At 40.2% G+C, this 16,296-nt stretch overlaps 1 protein-coding gene across 3 annotated transcripts in view; it reads right to left on the bottom strand.

Moving 5' to 3' along the window:
* slc12a5a (solute carrier family 12 member 5a) overlaps positions 1 to 16,296 on the bottom strand; it is a 151,333-nt gene that overhangs the window by 109,644 nt on the left and 25,393 nt on the right. The window lies entirely within an intron of this gene.

Genomic DNA, 16,296 nt, shown 5'->3' with positions numbered 1-16,296 from the left:
TAATTTAACTTTATTATCCAAGAAAAGGAAATTCACTGGTCAGATGTACAAGTAGTGGTAGAAGAGGATGTGCTTCTCCTGTTTTCTTCTGATGCAGAGCATACCGTGCTGCTGCAGTGGTTCATTTCCTTCATAACTCGTATATCAAAGGTTTCTGAGATCATTTCAAACTCTGCCATTTACTCTGTTTTCTTTTTTTTTTTTTAATTCCATTCAATTCAAGCTATCAGAAAATCTAATTAATGCAATTCAATTTTCTGTGGGCACTATTCTGTGCATGTACTGCTGACTCACATCTGAAGGCTTCGTATTTCTTAAGCAGCATGGCTTACTGACAACTTAAGTGTCTTGTCTACAAACAGGGGCCTGTTATTGGATTAGCTCAAACTCTTACAACAATCAGACACTGCCAAAAGCAACTCTATGGCTATAGTATGGAAGGTAGAGGTAGTGTTCCTTATCTGTGTGAGCTGGCATTCATGTTGGAACATACTTGTGTGCATGTGAAGTTTAGTTGGTATGCCATGAACACACACAAGAATTTTCAAAAGTTTTCAAAAAGGTTTTTGAAACAAAAAGAAAAAATCTACTTTATTTTCAAGGGTTCAAATATAGGCTCCATTAAATGTCATGAACCAATGGGACAATCTTTGTTGAGTAATGTTTTACTTGACAGAACCTTGGTCATTTTGACCTGCTACGCTGCACTCAAGAGCCTACTAATGAAGAAGAGGAACTAACACACTGCAAAAACATTTAATGATGGCATGCCATGGTCAATAGAAATTAATTTGTGTTTCTGAGCAGGGCTTCCTGACCTCTGCTTACCTTGTGTCATCAACAGGAGCAGAGAGGTGGAGAGGAGATGGGGGCTGCCTTTAAGAGATACATGGAGTAAATGGATGTGAGCTGAGTCATAAAACAATGAGAAGGATTTGTGGTGTATATTATTTAAGTAATACATACAGTAAAGTACAGAATGTTGAATACAAAACCACCTTCGTATTTAAAGGAATAGTTTGACATTTTGGGAAATAGGCTTATTTACTTTTTCACCAAGCGTTAGATGAGAAGATTAACACTGCTCTCATGCCTGTTCGGTAAATACGAAGCATATTTTCCCACTGCACAATGGTGAGTGGCTCTAGGAACTTGTGCTGTTATAAGATGAGTAAAGCCAGAGAAAACCGTGTCAGTAGCAGAGCCTCAACTCCCCATGTGTTGTGATGTCCTGGACTCCTGCCAGATCATTATGGTCTGTCTGAGCACCTCGAAACGTTGACAAGGGCATGCAGCATTTTACAGCACCCAGCAGCCGAAAAGACAAAAGCCCTGGACGCAGAGTTAAACTTCAACTGGACATACAGGAAAAGACACAAAGACAAAACTAAACAAGAAACAAAAATTGCACGGAAGCTTAAGTCGGTTCACTGTGACTCATCTCCAAGAGTAGAGAAGGCGTCAAAAGTTTTGAAATGAAACTGCATCTGTAATATGCTCACTGAATTCCCTCAGTGTCTGAAATTAAAAAATATTTTGAGTGCGAGAAGGCATTTGCGCTTAAATAATGCAATACAAGGATTTTCTTAATCTGTCAAAAATCTCAGCCGGAAAAGACTCAGTCAGCATTTGTGTTCGACACATCTAAGCCACCAGTTTCATCCCAAAAACTGTGACGTTCACAACAGGCTTGTTTTTGCCTCAGAAAAAAACGCTTTGGGTTAATCTGGACTATTTTACAATGATGTTATGTGAGTGGAGTTACTGGTGAATCAGCCACAAAAAAGCCCTGGTATGTCAAATCTTTGCTTGATGATGGTTGCAATAAATCTAATTGAAGCCACATTGTGATGAATAATGCATTTTGGTTTTCTGTTTGAGCCATTTTGGGAATGAAATATGGAAACATTAAAATTACTTCCATACAGATAATGTGAGGCTGATGTGCACAATGTTATTGCAGAGCACTGGTGAAACAATTTGAGAATGTAGTTTGTTAGCACAATACTCAAGCACTTCTGTTGATGAGTTCAGCTCGATTAGATTTCCCATGTGTCTTATTCTCTCTCTCGACTGTAAATCTGATCAGGCTCTGCTCGAAGAACTGCCTAATATCCTCCTACGGTGAGCCGGAGGACAAACACGAACATATACATATGCACAAACACTACAGGATATAGAAACTGTGCTAGGATGGACCCAAGAAAATTACATGGTAACCGTATGAATTTAGCCCTGGTCTCCTGAGTGGTAATTTACAGTAGGCTGTGGATGATAATGGATGTTATCCAGGAGAGGCTGGTTGAATTCCATCTACTGCTGTCCATCAGTTTACCTGATGCTGCCCAACAGAATAACACGTTTACACCCACTGTGTGAATTCTCTTTATTGAATCAACCCGCTTTTTTAAAATCTGTCCTTCACAAACAAATCTAATCATAGCTTTGTCCCTTGCACAAAGCTAATTTTGAAACACAAAAGCAAGAACGCAACTCTGACCGTCATCATGGAAGATGAGTGGGAAACATTATGGAGGGACAGAGAGAAAGAGAAGGGCAGAAATCAATTCAGCACAACTGTGGAAAACTTTTGAAAGCTCATATTCGTCCCCCAGTCTTTGTTAGCTCTGGGTGATGGGATGTGTTACATAACAACGTAATATATGGCTCAGCAAAGCAGAGGAGTCTACTACATGTGTATGGTGTCAGATATTTGTTAAGTGTTGAAACCTGCAGGGCTGGCAGAACCTCTTGGCCCTCAGAGGGGTTGTCGAGTAATTAATCTGAGAATAGCCGAGGCAGTCCTGAGAAACGAGCCCCCACTTCTGACAGGGCTTTGATTGCAAGACAGACATCTGAAGATGTAAGGGAGATTCTTGTAGCCTCGACAGGAAGAGCGAGGAGATCAAAGTGGTCCGGTGATGTTCCGACACAGCAGAGGCGGGTTTTTGTTTGCTCTAAACATGTTTTATCTGATGAGGCTTGCCGGCCAATCTCAGAGCGCTGTCTTTCTAATCACCTAATCCTTCCGCAGCAGCCTCTGGCTCTCTGAAAAAAAAAGTGACAAATACTGCGGTCATCAACTCTCTTTTCATGCTGAGCGTGTTAAAGGTAGTGTACTTTATGTGGTACAATGGTACAAACATAAACAAAAGCTACGCAAAAGTTATCTGCATTCATATATGCCTGTCAGACAAGTATATTTTTTCAATATTCTGAATTTCAGAGTTTTCTGAATTTCCAGTTTGTTTTTTAATGTGCAAAAAAATGCATGAAAACAAGTGCAAAGAAACTGTCCTATGGTAGTCTTTAATGTCTTCAGATATATTGAAATTAATGTTATTTCAATTATAATCATGTTAACCTTTGTAACCTTCTCTGCTAGATTGGAGGTAGGGAGAGCGAAGGATCATTCTACAGCAGGACAATGATTCAGAGCAGACCTTAAAATCCAGCATGAACTACATCAACAAACACAAGCTGAAGCTTTTGGAACAGCACTCACACACACATCCCCCGACCTGAACAAAAATCTGTCTGCAGATCTGCAGTGTGAAAGACAACCTAAAAATATCTCAGAACTTGAAATGATCTGCAGGAAGAGAGAGTGAAAATTCCTACGTCAGGAACAAAAAGAATCTTAGCTGACAACAAAAAGCATTGAAAAAGGTCTGATATCTGTCAAAGGGGGTGTTCCTAAGTAAACTCAACAAAATATGAAATTTGCTCTGTAGTGCCCAACACTTTCGCATACAGATGTCAGTCTCATACAGATATACAGCCAGCAGGTGCACTGGGCTCTGACCCAGCTCCTTCCTGAACTGTGAGTGAAACGTAACAAAAGCTGACTGACATCCCAGTTCTCACTGATAAAGATAAACAGCTTTTTTTCCCCCGAATCTTCATCCTGCACACAGAACGCATCAAATAAATATCAGCCACTTACTGCAAATTCACTGCTAATGATTACCATTATCAATATCGGTATCAATCAGGCTATAATGTATTGTATCATCAGTTATCATGTGCAACAGTGATAGTATGGTGTTAGTTTTCCTGTGATTCCACTACTGTTGAAGATTTTGTAGCATATGTGTGTAGCTTATCTGTGTGTGTGTGTGTGTGTGTGTGTGTGTGTGTGTGTGTGTGTGTGTGTGTGTGTGTGTGTGTGTGTGTGTGTGTGTGTGTGTGTGTGTGAGTGAGTGTGAAGGGAGTGAGACTCTGACATCTTCCCACATTAAAAAGGTGAACCTGACAGAACTATTGAGCTGTGGCGGCAGGCAGTCCACGCTGAAACCCCTGGAATGTCAGATAAAGACGTAGCAGGAAGAAAAGCAGTGGTTAGATGCACCTTGAGCACGAAAGAAAAAGGCAAACAATAGCGGATAAGATGCACTGAGAGAGAAGAGATATGTTTCAAGTGCTTCAGGACTGAGTGTTACACGAGCTGCAAAGTATAAATCTATGCGAACACAGCAGGTTGGTGTGTTCGTGGATGACCATGTCTCTACTTCCATCCACACATCTCCATTTCCCTGTATATCCACCAGCACTGCATTAATTCACCCTCTTTTTTTCTACTTATTCCATTTAAGCCACTGAGGAGGAGGAGGAGGAGGAGGAGAAGGAAGGAGGATATGACCCAGTTTTATTTCTTCCAAAGAAAAGAGATGAAGCATCAGAGAGAGAGAAAAATGAAGTGAGAGAAGAAGAAGAAGAAGAGGAGCGGGGAAGCGGGGAGCATCGGCCTAAATGAGAACAGAAATTAATGGGGGCTCATTTCCATGCATGGCTCTACATCTTCTGGCCTGACCGCAATGATCACCACCCCAGTCTGCTCAAACCAAAATATCAAGGCAATCTATCGTCTGAAAACTGTTTACATACAAGACTCATGTTTAATTGGTACACATTAAAAACAAAACATGGCTATGTATGCCTGTGTATGCCTAATTAAATAATCCAGTGTCAGTTTTATAAAAAGAACCGCTCAAACAGCCCTTCAACAGTGCATTAATAAGCTGGTACATCATGTCAAGAACACCAAGGTACTACAGGCAATTCCTTCCTTAGAGCAACATACTGAAGGTTTTCGTAGGCTGCTCATGTAAGCTGCTTTAGAGCACAGAACATCTGTTTACGTCAGAGAGGAGACACTTGACTGAGATAGAAAGGGGGCGATTTATCCAACGTTGCACAAATCAATGTTTGGTTCAGGCTTCACAGAAACATGATCAGAGGGATTATCTTTAGCAAGGAGCTGCTGCCGTATTTGGCAAATTTGTGGAAATTAAATGCAGTGGATGTGTGTTTAAAAGAACAAAGAAACTTTCACAACTGGAACAATAGCCCTTTTACATCTCTGATGAATTTCAGCCGCCGATTTGCTCCTGCCTCAAGAGGAAAAAATACATTTGAAAAGGAGAAAGTGTCTGGGTTTTTGTGTTGTAATGTATGAATTTAGTGCTGTTGTGTAACATTTAACAATGTTCTGCCTTCAGTTCTAAGGTAGAAAAGTTTTAAAGGGTTGCCGTGGGCTTAAAGGTGTGTGGGCTTTGAGATTTTTATAGACTTTCTTCTGAGGCTGCCACTAATTTTGTACACACACACACCTACAAATACAAAATAAACTTTCAACTCCTCTGAACAGAAAGGCTTTTTTTGGTGTTTGGCTGTTGGCACAGAATTAAACTCTAGTCTGATATTCAACTTAAATCTTAAAGTCCTGATGCAAGACATTTTGAGACACAGACGCCTTAAAGGAGACTGCACGACACCAGGAAGTTCTTTACTCCATTCACTGCTCATTAAGAGTCAGTACCACCATAATCTTATCAGAGGGGTCTGTCTACACTTAAATTTATAAAAGATTAATAAATGTCTGCAGACCTTGGCAGACAGGTGTTACATTAATAATGGCTGCAATCCATTTTAATGTGCCTGAGCCAGGTCTCTGCCGATGTGCACGCTGGCTCATTGGCTTGCCTGGCTGGCACACCTAAATGGAATGGAGCCATCATTAACATTGTTAGTTACACTTGTGTTTTTCCAGCTAGAACAAGTGCAAATGTGAGCTGTGAAAACTTTCAGTTAGAGGGAGTTGATTAAAATTTAAACGTCACAAACGTCTCAGCTCATTGTTTTAATTTTAGGATGAGTACATTTACTGTGTCTGAGTAGGGCTGAGTCTGAGCCCCTCACAACAACCCTATAGTTATCAGTTTCCAGTGATAAAGTGTTTATAGGCTAAAGAGACAGATATTATCCTCAGGAGTTAAAGACTGAACCAGGGCTAAAAATAAAGGAAGTGAATACTATGTGAAGTGAGGATCAGTAACCTGACTTATTTTTTTCAGCTTAACAAAAACAAGTCAGAGTAAACGCTAATGTTGTTCTGTGCTCAGTAGGCAAGTGTTCGCTAACAACTTTTTTTTTTTGACGTCTGATCGCCCCCTTCTATCATGTGTGCGATATCAAACAGACTTTTTCCACATTAAATAATGTCTGTCACCTTCCCAGAAGCAGTTACTACAGACTAAATCCCACAACACCACCATCACACTCAGCAGCACATGCAAAAAAAAACGTTTTTCATGACAAAGGAATTTCATATAAAAAGCTAAAACATTTACACAAAGCGTTAATTAATTTTCTTCTTTGCTGGTTTCTTTGATTTAAAGCTAATAAGTAACCTAAATCCAAACAAAGTGATGGGTGGGCTCTGCATAACTGGGACAATTTGTGGGGGAAAGTTTTTTTGTGTCAGAAAATTAACAGTATGTTGGAGAACAGGTCTTTGAACACAACATCAAATAGTGCTAAAAATGGAATATGTAAATGTAAGAGTATCCAACCGTACATATTTAGCAGCCAGGTGTGATTTCTGTCTGGTTTGTAACGCACTATTTCTCATAAAAAGACACAGGACACGAGGTCCAGGTCTAGTGAGCTTTAAAAAAGGCCATCGTTTATCTGCTCTGCTCCTGTGCAGCTGTACAAACTTATGGGGCATGCACAAACAGGTCACTGATTATGAGATTAAATTGCAATTCAATCCTTTTTTTTTAAATGAAAGGGAAAAAAATGTACAAGCTTTTTTTTTTAAAAAAATCCTAAAAGATTAAATTATGCCTCTATTTTAAAATGTCTTGCTTTGATTCTGACAAGTCTAAGAAACTTTTTCTTCATAATCCTTCATTCATGTGGTTTATGTGCTTAAAACCACAGCTCACAAGATATGCGTTCCTCATGAAAGGTCACCTCATTACTGTTCCCACATTAAGCAATCTGATGTCAATTTTATGCCACATTGACCTTTGTTTCTATTTCTGACTGTTCTGAAACAGTGAACCTATAGGCAAGTCGGCACTAAGATGACATTTCCACCAAAAATACTAATCTGCACTCAGGGAGGAAAAACACTCAGGCGCTGAATGGGTAGTTAGTAGAGTAAACCATGTTCTGTATTTATGCCAGTTACAGTCACACAAGCTATTTTCCCCACCAATCTGCAGCCCTTTACAACCAGTATGGTCACGTTGCCACATGGATGGATTATTGACAGGCACTCGGCAACTGTTCATATTGCTTCCAGAAAATTGTCTGCGGCTGAATGCGTGGCGAAGGGCTCAACACTGGGTGCAGCATTGACAGAGAGCAAATACTTAACCACCCAACAACCCTTAATCATGGGATGAGATGAGACGGACAAAAATGGTCTTGGACACCAGTGAAGCCAAAAGCTGTCATCTGTCTGGGTTTGTGTTAATGCAACATCCCAAAATAAACACAGGAATGTGCTGAACCTGAAATATGGCTTTTGAAGAGTTACTTTTATCCAGCTTTCATACCTTTCTCAATGCGGATTCAAGTGGAACAGAAGAAAGAATGAGTTGACAAGTACACTCAAGATGACCACTGAGGGCAAGGGGCACTTGTTGGGCTCAACACGTGTCCTTTTATATCAGGTTTATATCACTTTTTTCTGCTATTTTGAGCCATTGTCTTCTACTATTTCTTTTTTTTTTTTATTTCTACACCCTGGTGCTCAAGTAAATTATCAGAGAAAAACTCCAAGATAAAGGGTGTGTCTGCACATAGCTGCTTTGTGGCTTTATCTGCTATTTTTAGCTGTTTTGGTCTACAGTTCTCAGCTACTACAATCTGGTGCAGAAGAAAAGCAGCCAAAGCAGCCGTAGAGACAAAGAGTATCTGAACACGGCTGTTTTGTTTGTGGTTTCTGTGTATCCCACTTCGATAATATATCTCAGCATGACAGAAAATCCAACATCAAACGCTCCTTTTTATTGGCAAAGCGGAACTTGTTTTGCACATGAATATTTTGTCATTTATTCTGGATAGAACTGGATAGGAAGCCAACTGGGAACACACGGCTGATCAATAACATTCGAAGCTCACAATGTTATTGTTTGTCCTGTGGTGGTTTTTCCATCACACCAGTCCCTTTAAGGAAATTCTGGTATTTTTTAAACTGAACTTTATTCTAATAAATCTGACTAATTGCTGTTTCAAAAGCTCTTACCCTAATTTGCACTGAAGTTTCCTCAGCACACTCATACAAGCTGCATTCTGGACCACGATTGGCTTCCAAACTAGTTATGATGAAACTGTCCAGTGGCCTTCAAAGGATAAGACACACAAATATAGGACTGACATTCAACAGAATTAATTAAACACCTCTGGTTTAATTAAGTCAAAAAAATACTAAGAGACTTCTGAACAAGCCTGAGCTTTATAATCTAAGGATTAAAAATAATCATGCATGCCATGTTAATAGCAGCAACTGAGTAGCAGCTGCTCTCTTCTTTTTGAAGAGACTGGGCCAAGCTGAGTGAAATGACTCTCTACCTTTACAGAGGTCAAAACTCTGTTCACACTGTGGAGCAACATGTAGTACAGTAACAGGCCAGCAGGCTGTACCAGCTCTACCCACTGAAGTCAAGTGTCTCATCTTCTCCATAATTAACTGGTGATGGGAGTGGCCCGCATCACTAGAGGGACAATCTGATTGGATCAATTGACACCTCTGGCTTGTGATAGGTGATAATGTCCTATTCTGAGTGGATAATGCAGAGGTAATCTGCCCTGTGCAGATCCCCATCGCTGCCGAGCCCCCACCCAACCCCAACTCTGTTAACAACAGATAATAAGATTACAGCTTGGCCTGTGGCTGATAGAATTACGACTATATCAAGGAGGAAGATCATTTCAGGTTATACCGTGGCACTGGATTCAACTACAGAAAGAGTCACATACCCAGACTGACACCTCACCTTTGGAGCTCTGGACATGATAGTAACATTGGGTCAATATGCTTCAACGTGTCTTAGGGTTTTTTAAATTCATTTACATATTGCGTGAAGGTTCTTTGAAAGTGTCACTGTGGAATTTCAATCAATAATTACTACCACAATGTTTCTGGGATACTGCAAACTAAATAAATAATGAAGCTTGCAAGCGTCTACACACCATTACTCTCAATTTCATACTGTACTTTTTGTTTTGGGGTAAATGAGCAGCGACAGTGGAGCCTTAATAATTAGATGTAAATTAGATGTAGTCAGCTAACTTTTCAATGCTATTATCTTGCATGAAAAGAGTTATTAGGTGCAGTGTATTAAAAGCTGAGAAGTTACCAAAAAGTGAATTGAAAAACATCCTCCATTGCCACAGTGTTTTGATGGCTGTGACTGTGTCTTAGTGTGAGAGGATGGTGAGAATAAGTTAAAACCAGCCGGAAAAATTACTTCTATGTTTAAATGTTTATGTTAAAGCGAGGCAAAATAGAAAAGGTACAGAAGGTGGTGCAAGAGAAGGGAAGGACAGGGTGACACAAAGAGGGTCAGGGAAAACATGGTCTTTATTTATGTTTATATTTCTGGCTCTGATAAACCAAATACTAAACAGAGACTGAATCCCTCAAAAAAAATCTCTACTGTATAGTGGCTATATGTGCACTATACAGTACTGCACATATAGCACTTTTTTGGGGGGCAACAAACTCAAAACTCAGTCAACTCAGTTGTTATGTAAGCATCAGATAGTATTACACACATACCAAACTGAACAGGCGCCACAGATACTGAAGAAATATGTGTTGCACAGCAAGTCTGATTTAGCGTATCCACAAATTACGAGGAAAAAGGCAGCAGCATGTTGTTGATGTAGTGCCACTGAAGTTTTCACAGGCGCCCTGTAGATCTAGTCAGCTTGAAGTGAGAGAATGTCTGCTTCTGAATCTAAATGCTATAATCTTATCTGCCCACTGGAGCAGGAAGCCGAGAGGCAATAAATTCCCTTCTGGTGATTGGCTCTGGCATCTTTGGAAGAGCCTCGCTGACACACACAGACACACACACACACAGAAGGCCCACCTCCAACATAGCTTACCCACTCGCCTGAGAGTTATTGGACATCCAGAACTGAAGAGAAAGAATTTCTCTGGTTCTACTCCTCTGACTTTGTAATTTAGAGTGAAGATTTCAAGATAAAAAAAAAAAGAAAAAAAGAAAGAAAAACAGTGCTGAATCTTGGGGAGCTATCATCTGCCTGAAAAGGTTGTTTTGCTGCCGGCCTAGGTTAACTGCCTGAGTTACAGCAAGACTGGTACATACCTGTCTTATCTGGATTGTGCCTCACGCAAGTTAATCTCTGTCTCACACCAGCTGACATCACAAGAAATGCTATGAATTTAAATACTGAAGGAAATTAACCTCTTCTCTCATGCATTTAATTGTTGTATCTTCTAATCTTATTGGTACTGTGAACACTGGTTCTATCAGATCAGTTTCTTAATCTTGGGACTTTTCAATGCCTAAAAGTAAGTACCAGTATTAAAAAGGGGAACTCCGCCAATTTTACACATTAAAGTCTGTTTACAGGATTTTGGGTTGACTACTAGAAATGCAATAAAAGCCTTATGTGGCTCAGGGGGTAGCTGCAAAATCTGATACCTGATCAAAATCTGAAAAACATCTGGGGCTGTGGAGAGACGTACATGCTCTTCATGTATGTTTGAGGCTAGCATCTTACTTAGCTAACATTAGCTGTGATATGTGGAATTTGAGACAATGGGTTATGCTGCATCAGTTCTGTCCAGTGTGAGAATGACAATGTTGTAGGATATGACCAAATCAAACACCAGAGCAGTGTGAGATTAGAAAACATTTTTATTTTTGTAACAGTGGTTTGTAGCAATTTTAGAAGAGACTGATAAGGATGTCTTCCTGCTTATGGAGGCATCAGATCAGAAAAAAATTAATGGGTGATTCTGGTGCGCAATTACAATGAATGTTATAATTTAATTTGGAGAACATGTTGCAAAAAAAAAAACCCATGTTCATCCCTTGCCATTGTTTATTAAGAATATGTATCAAATAACATTGTCGGCTGTAACCCTATTTTGGAATCTAGAGCCTCACACACACAAAGCCTCAGTAAACACACTCCTTATTCTCAGTGACTGCAGGCAAACTACAGGCTTTACATAAAGTGATGTGTCAAAAAAGTTTGACATGGCTGCCCTCTTCAGCTGAGACACTTTTCAGAGCAGCAACATGAGGCACAGAGTGAAAATACAGTCACTAGAGAAGAACTGTGAGGATTTCATCAGTGCTCCCATGCTGATGCTTCAAACTTCCTGCTGTTGTGTGTACTAATGGGCTCCCTACTACATCCAAGCAGGGCTTCAAGATATCAAGAAGTACTAAACAGCTTCAATTTACTGTTGATCAGTAAGCAGTGCCCCAATAAAATAAACTAGCTCACAAAAAATGTCCAATTTAAGCACTGCCAACATTGGCGTGGCTTTCCATCACTGGAAACAGCTCTTGGCAAGTAATGGAATGTAGCCGGATGCAGAACTCGCACTCGTAGCGATAGCAAAGACTTACTTATAGCACCTTTAACACTGCAAGACTAAACTATGGTCACTGATATCTTTCAAAAAATGATTACCAAGGACAACTGAGAAGGGATTAATTACTCATAGGTGGAAGATGTATCAACAAAATTTCACAACATATGTGATATTTAGAGAGGGTGCATGTTTCGTGAGGGGAGGTGAATATAATGTAACTGGAATGTGAATGTTATGGAACTCTGTTTTACATCTGACTCTGACACTCCGGAGAAAAACTGAACACTCCCTGCCTCGCTTTGCTTGTTAGCACTTATTCTGTCACACTGCATCATGTGTGTATGTGTGTGTGTGTGTGTGTGTGTGTGTGTGTGTGTGTGTGTGTGTGTGTGTGTGTGTGTGTGTGTGTGTGTGTGTGTGTGTGTGTACGTTAGTGTCTGTTTGTGTTATGTGTCAAAATAGCACTGTAAATAGTACCATCAGCTGCTACATCTCAGAAGGTTCAGTAGGTAGAAGGGAGAGGTCAAGACAGAGAGAACAAGGCAGACCAAAAAGATATTTCTACAGTTTCTATCATTTTATAAGTCTCTTATCCTTTCAGTTGAGGAGCTGTGAACTAAGCTGTTAAACCCTTTTTGTCTATATCACTGCTCTGAAGTCTAATTGTGTCTGCTACGTAGTGCACAACAGTAATACATATTGATTCGCTTATTGCATTTTGAATTTAACATGACTGCATTCACACTGACTGTGAATATATTCAGTAATAGTGCTGTATGTTTTACTCGCATTAAATCAATGTCCTTGATATACTACTTTTACATAGTACAAGATGTTAATCAAACAATAAGTGCCATGTAAAAGACTCAAACAGAAAAAGACATGCAGTATGCCCTACAATAGTGTGAACCTGAGTGCCAGTATTTCCTGCCTCCAGCTAGCTCTCCCCATTTTCAATGTAGCTCTTACAAGCTTGAAATGAGCCTCAAGGAGAGTGGCGGCATCTCAGACAAACTTGATGTGAGTTGGAGTGAAAGTGACACAGTGAGGTCAGTGTGCACCCTGCAGCGTCACCTGTTCCCACCTGACACACAAACTGGTGCAACCTCAGAAACCAGCTGCTGAGTCAGCGGGGAAGGGGAGTAGAGCTTGAAGGAGTGGACTGAGGTGACAGAACAAGTGACAGAGTTAAATGACGAGGAGGTAAGCTAATGTGAAGTGTGTTAGGAAGGTAGAAAGGACATCAGAGAGGTAGTGATACCCGAGAGAGAAGGGAAGGCTGTGGGAAGACTGTGAAGTGGAGGGTAGCAAATCAATGAAGGATGCTAAATAGAAGTAAATGTCAAGTAAGTTGGATGGGAAAGGGCAACAGAACAGGAAAGCAGAAGATGAAATAAAGAAAAGAGGATTAAAGCACAGAAGATGATGTAATACAGTGAGTGTGAAGAGGAAAAAAACATCAGCCCCAAGAGCCCTTACCTTGTTGTGTTAGTGTCTGTCACATATCAGACGGGTGTGATGTAATTAAAAAGTGAGTTCACACCTTTGATGCTCCGTTTCTGATTTCTTAGCCCAAATTAAGCTCTGGGGTCTCTTAGTCCCTGAGTTTAGCCTTCTAGGCAGACCTTCTCAGGCTGTGTACCAATTCTGCTGCTTAGCCAGGATTTGCAGAACTGTTCTAACAAAGGTTAGAACTGAGTTCTTACAGAGAGGAGTAGTTTTTTTCTTAAACTTTTTCTGAAACTGTAATCATACATACAATGATACAGGACATTTTTTGTTATATCAGGAAATGTTACAAACCCTGTACAAAGTAAATAGTGCAAATTAGGTGGCAGGGGCGGAGAGAGTCTGGGCGTGGGGGTCTACATCAATTGACATTTTTGTCAATATTCTTTGGTTGAAGGCACAATACATTAAGGGTCATGTCAGCTTCTTGTTAAGGCAGTGGTTCCCTTGTTCTCATGAGAATATACATTGTATTGCAAGATCAACAAAGATTAAGGGAACATTTGTATATGTTATGTTCTACCAACGAGCCTTTAGATCTGTAAGACAGTGTCATTTGCTCAATATAAAGTGAATATCGCTATTTTCTCTCTAGTGATCAGAGCTATGTATCAACTCAGTGTGCACAATATCGCCATATACCTCAGTTAATATTAAGTGCTGTAGTGCACGTAGCATCTGAGTACAATCACAAAATGGAGAGAAAAACAAGCTGACAGTTCTGTTCTGCAGAGGCTCAGAATAGCACAAATATCTCTAGCAGAGATTGTTTTCAGCTCTTACAGACGATGAGATGATGTCACCTCATGGGTCTTATAAAATATTAACTTTTCTACCTTGAGGGGAAATGGGTTTGAATGGGAAATAAACAAGAGTGTTGCTGGAGCCAGGGACTCTGCAGAAGGAGCACCTCATTGTCTCTTTAAGTGTTTTCTGAGACTGAAACAAAACCACCAGTAATGAACAGGCCTTGCTCTCAGAGGAGGCCCTGTTTATTTGATGAGGGATAGAGAACTCATTGGAAATTAAATGACATTGTGCCCTAGGATTGCTTTTATGTAAAAATGTCCTGAAGGACTGTCACAGGGGCCGCATAAATCCAGCATATCAGGAACGGTGCTCAGTGTTTCATTGAACAAATGATTTACCAACTGAAATAACTAGAAGGAGAAATTATAAAAAGCTCTACAATCTACTTTGACGTTTAATTTTTAATAAATACTACTACTACGACATAAACCTGAAGCCCATCCTGTCGCTTGAATTTGACCACGTCTAAACATGTACATGAATTCATGTACAAGTGTATGCATGTTTGTATCACTGTAAATAGCCTGTTTGTGTGTGTATGTGATGTGAGCATGTGCGTTCATGAATCCACATTTGTGGTCACATTTGGCCGTGCACTGTATGCTGTCAGCATCCAGAGCATAAACAAGTGACTCCCTGAACTGTAATTATAAACAAGTGAAGTACGCTCATTAGTTGCTGAGTAAACAAGAGGGGGGGGAGCGGAGGACAGGTCCAGACATACATGTCCATGTTTGAAGTAGCCACCTCACAAGGAAGGTATTAGCCCAAAGGCAAAATCTGACAGTATTCACAAATAATTATTTATTAACGTTAATCACAATCATAAATCATGTAGTGTCAGGTGAGATACTGGTTATAAAAGTATATTAACTTGCCTTGATTGAAAATGTTTAAGCTGGAGAAAAAGAATAGGTGTGAAAATAATTCTTATTTATTCCCTGAAAAATTAACTGCCATTAACTGTCACTGCCCTTATACGTTGCGGACAACGTATAAAGATAGTGTTTCTAAATTAGCACAAACATATCCTTGGCATATCTGTAAAGCAATAACTTGTTACTTGTTAACTGAGATATGTATCGATATCAGTAGATTTACAATAATACCGGCCTATATACGAGCCTGGCCATTTATCAGCCCAAGCCGTATCTATACCTACACGATTGTAATGTGTGTTTCTCTCTTTATGGAATACACTACAAAAGCATGATCTTATTTTCCTGCCACTGGGATCTATTGTCAGCCTCAACTCAGCACCTGCCTCAAGTTCTCTGTCAAGTTTGTACATTTTACATTTTAACAAATAAGAGGCCATATGCATCGGATAGAAGTAATTTTAAACTTTATGTCAACATTTCAGGATTTTAGTGTAAACAATGAAAAACCGCGAGGCTGAGATAGTGACTGATATGTGCAGCTGGGTATGTCAGCCACGCTGTTACACCAGCTCAGCAGGCGATGACTGTGCTCTGAAAAGATGTGTAGTGCGTATTCCCGGGGGACTGGGAACACTAATATGAATGATTGAAAGACATAAGAAAGAGGACAGGAATGGAGAGCGAGAGGGTTAGTGCAGTGGTGAAGAAACAGAAGTGCGAATAAAAAGTAGTGGGGGGTGGTGGGCTCAGAGGTACCAAGAGTGGGAGAAAGGGAAGAAAAAGAGGGATGTAATCCATGATCCAGATGGAGGGAAGCTTGCTGTTGGGAGCAGCAGGGGATTGGGGCTCTCAGTTAATGTGACGGGGCATGCTGGGTAAAAATAGCCTGGGGAAGCAGGGCAGGAGTCCTCTATGATGAATAATACACAGAGGAGGAGGGAGGAGGAGTTGAGTGTGGAGAGGAGGGGGCACTGGTTCGCTTGGATAATAAGAAAGCAGGAATTCTGCTTTCTCATTATCCATCTGGTCTCCATAATGACAATGACAAATGATGCTGAGTCGTTTTTATCTTACACTTGTTTATATTAAAAAATGTCAATATTTGAAGGTTGAGGATAAGTCAAAACATGCCATAACTCATGTGAGACCACAGAACAGAGAGCGTTACAAAACCATTTGGGTCTTAGAGAAGTGAGAGGAGAAATGTGGAGCTTTTAT

The sequence above is a fragment of the Toxotes jaculatrix genome, chromosome 3 (genome assembly GCF_017976425.1).
Source record: "Toxotes jaculatrix isolate fToxJac2 chromosome 3, fToxJac2.pri, whole genome shotgun sequence".
In the NCBI taxonomy this organism is placed as follows: domain Eukaryota; kingdom Metazoa; phylum Chordata; class Actinopteri; family Toxotidae; genus Toxotes; species Toxotes jaculatrix.
Note: the sequence above shows the minus strand (reverse complement) of the source record. Positions and strands in the feature narration are given on the sequence as shown.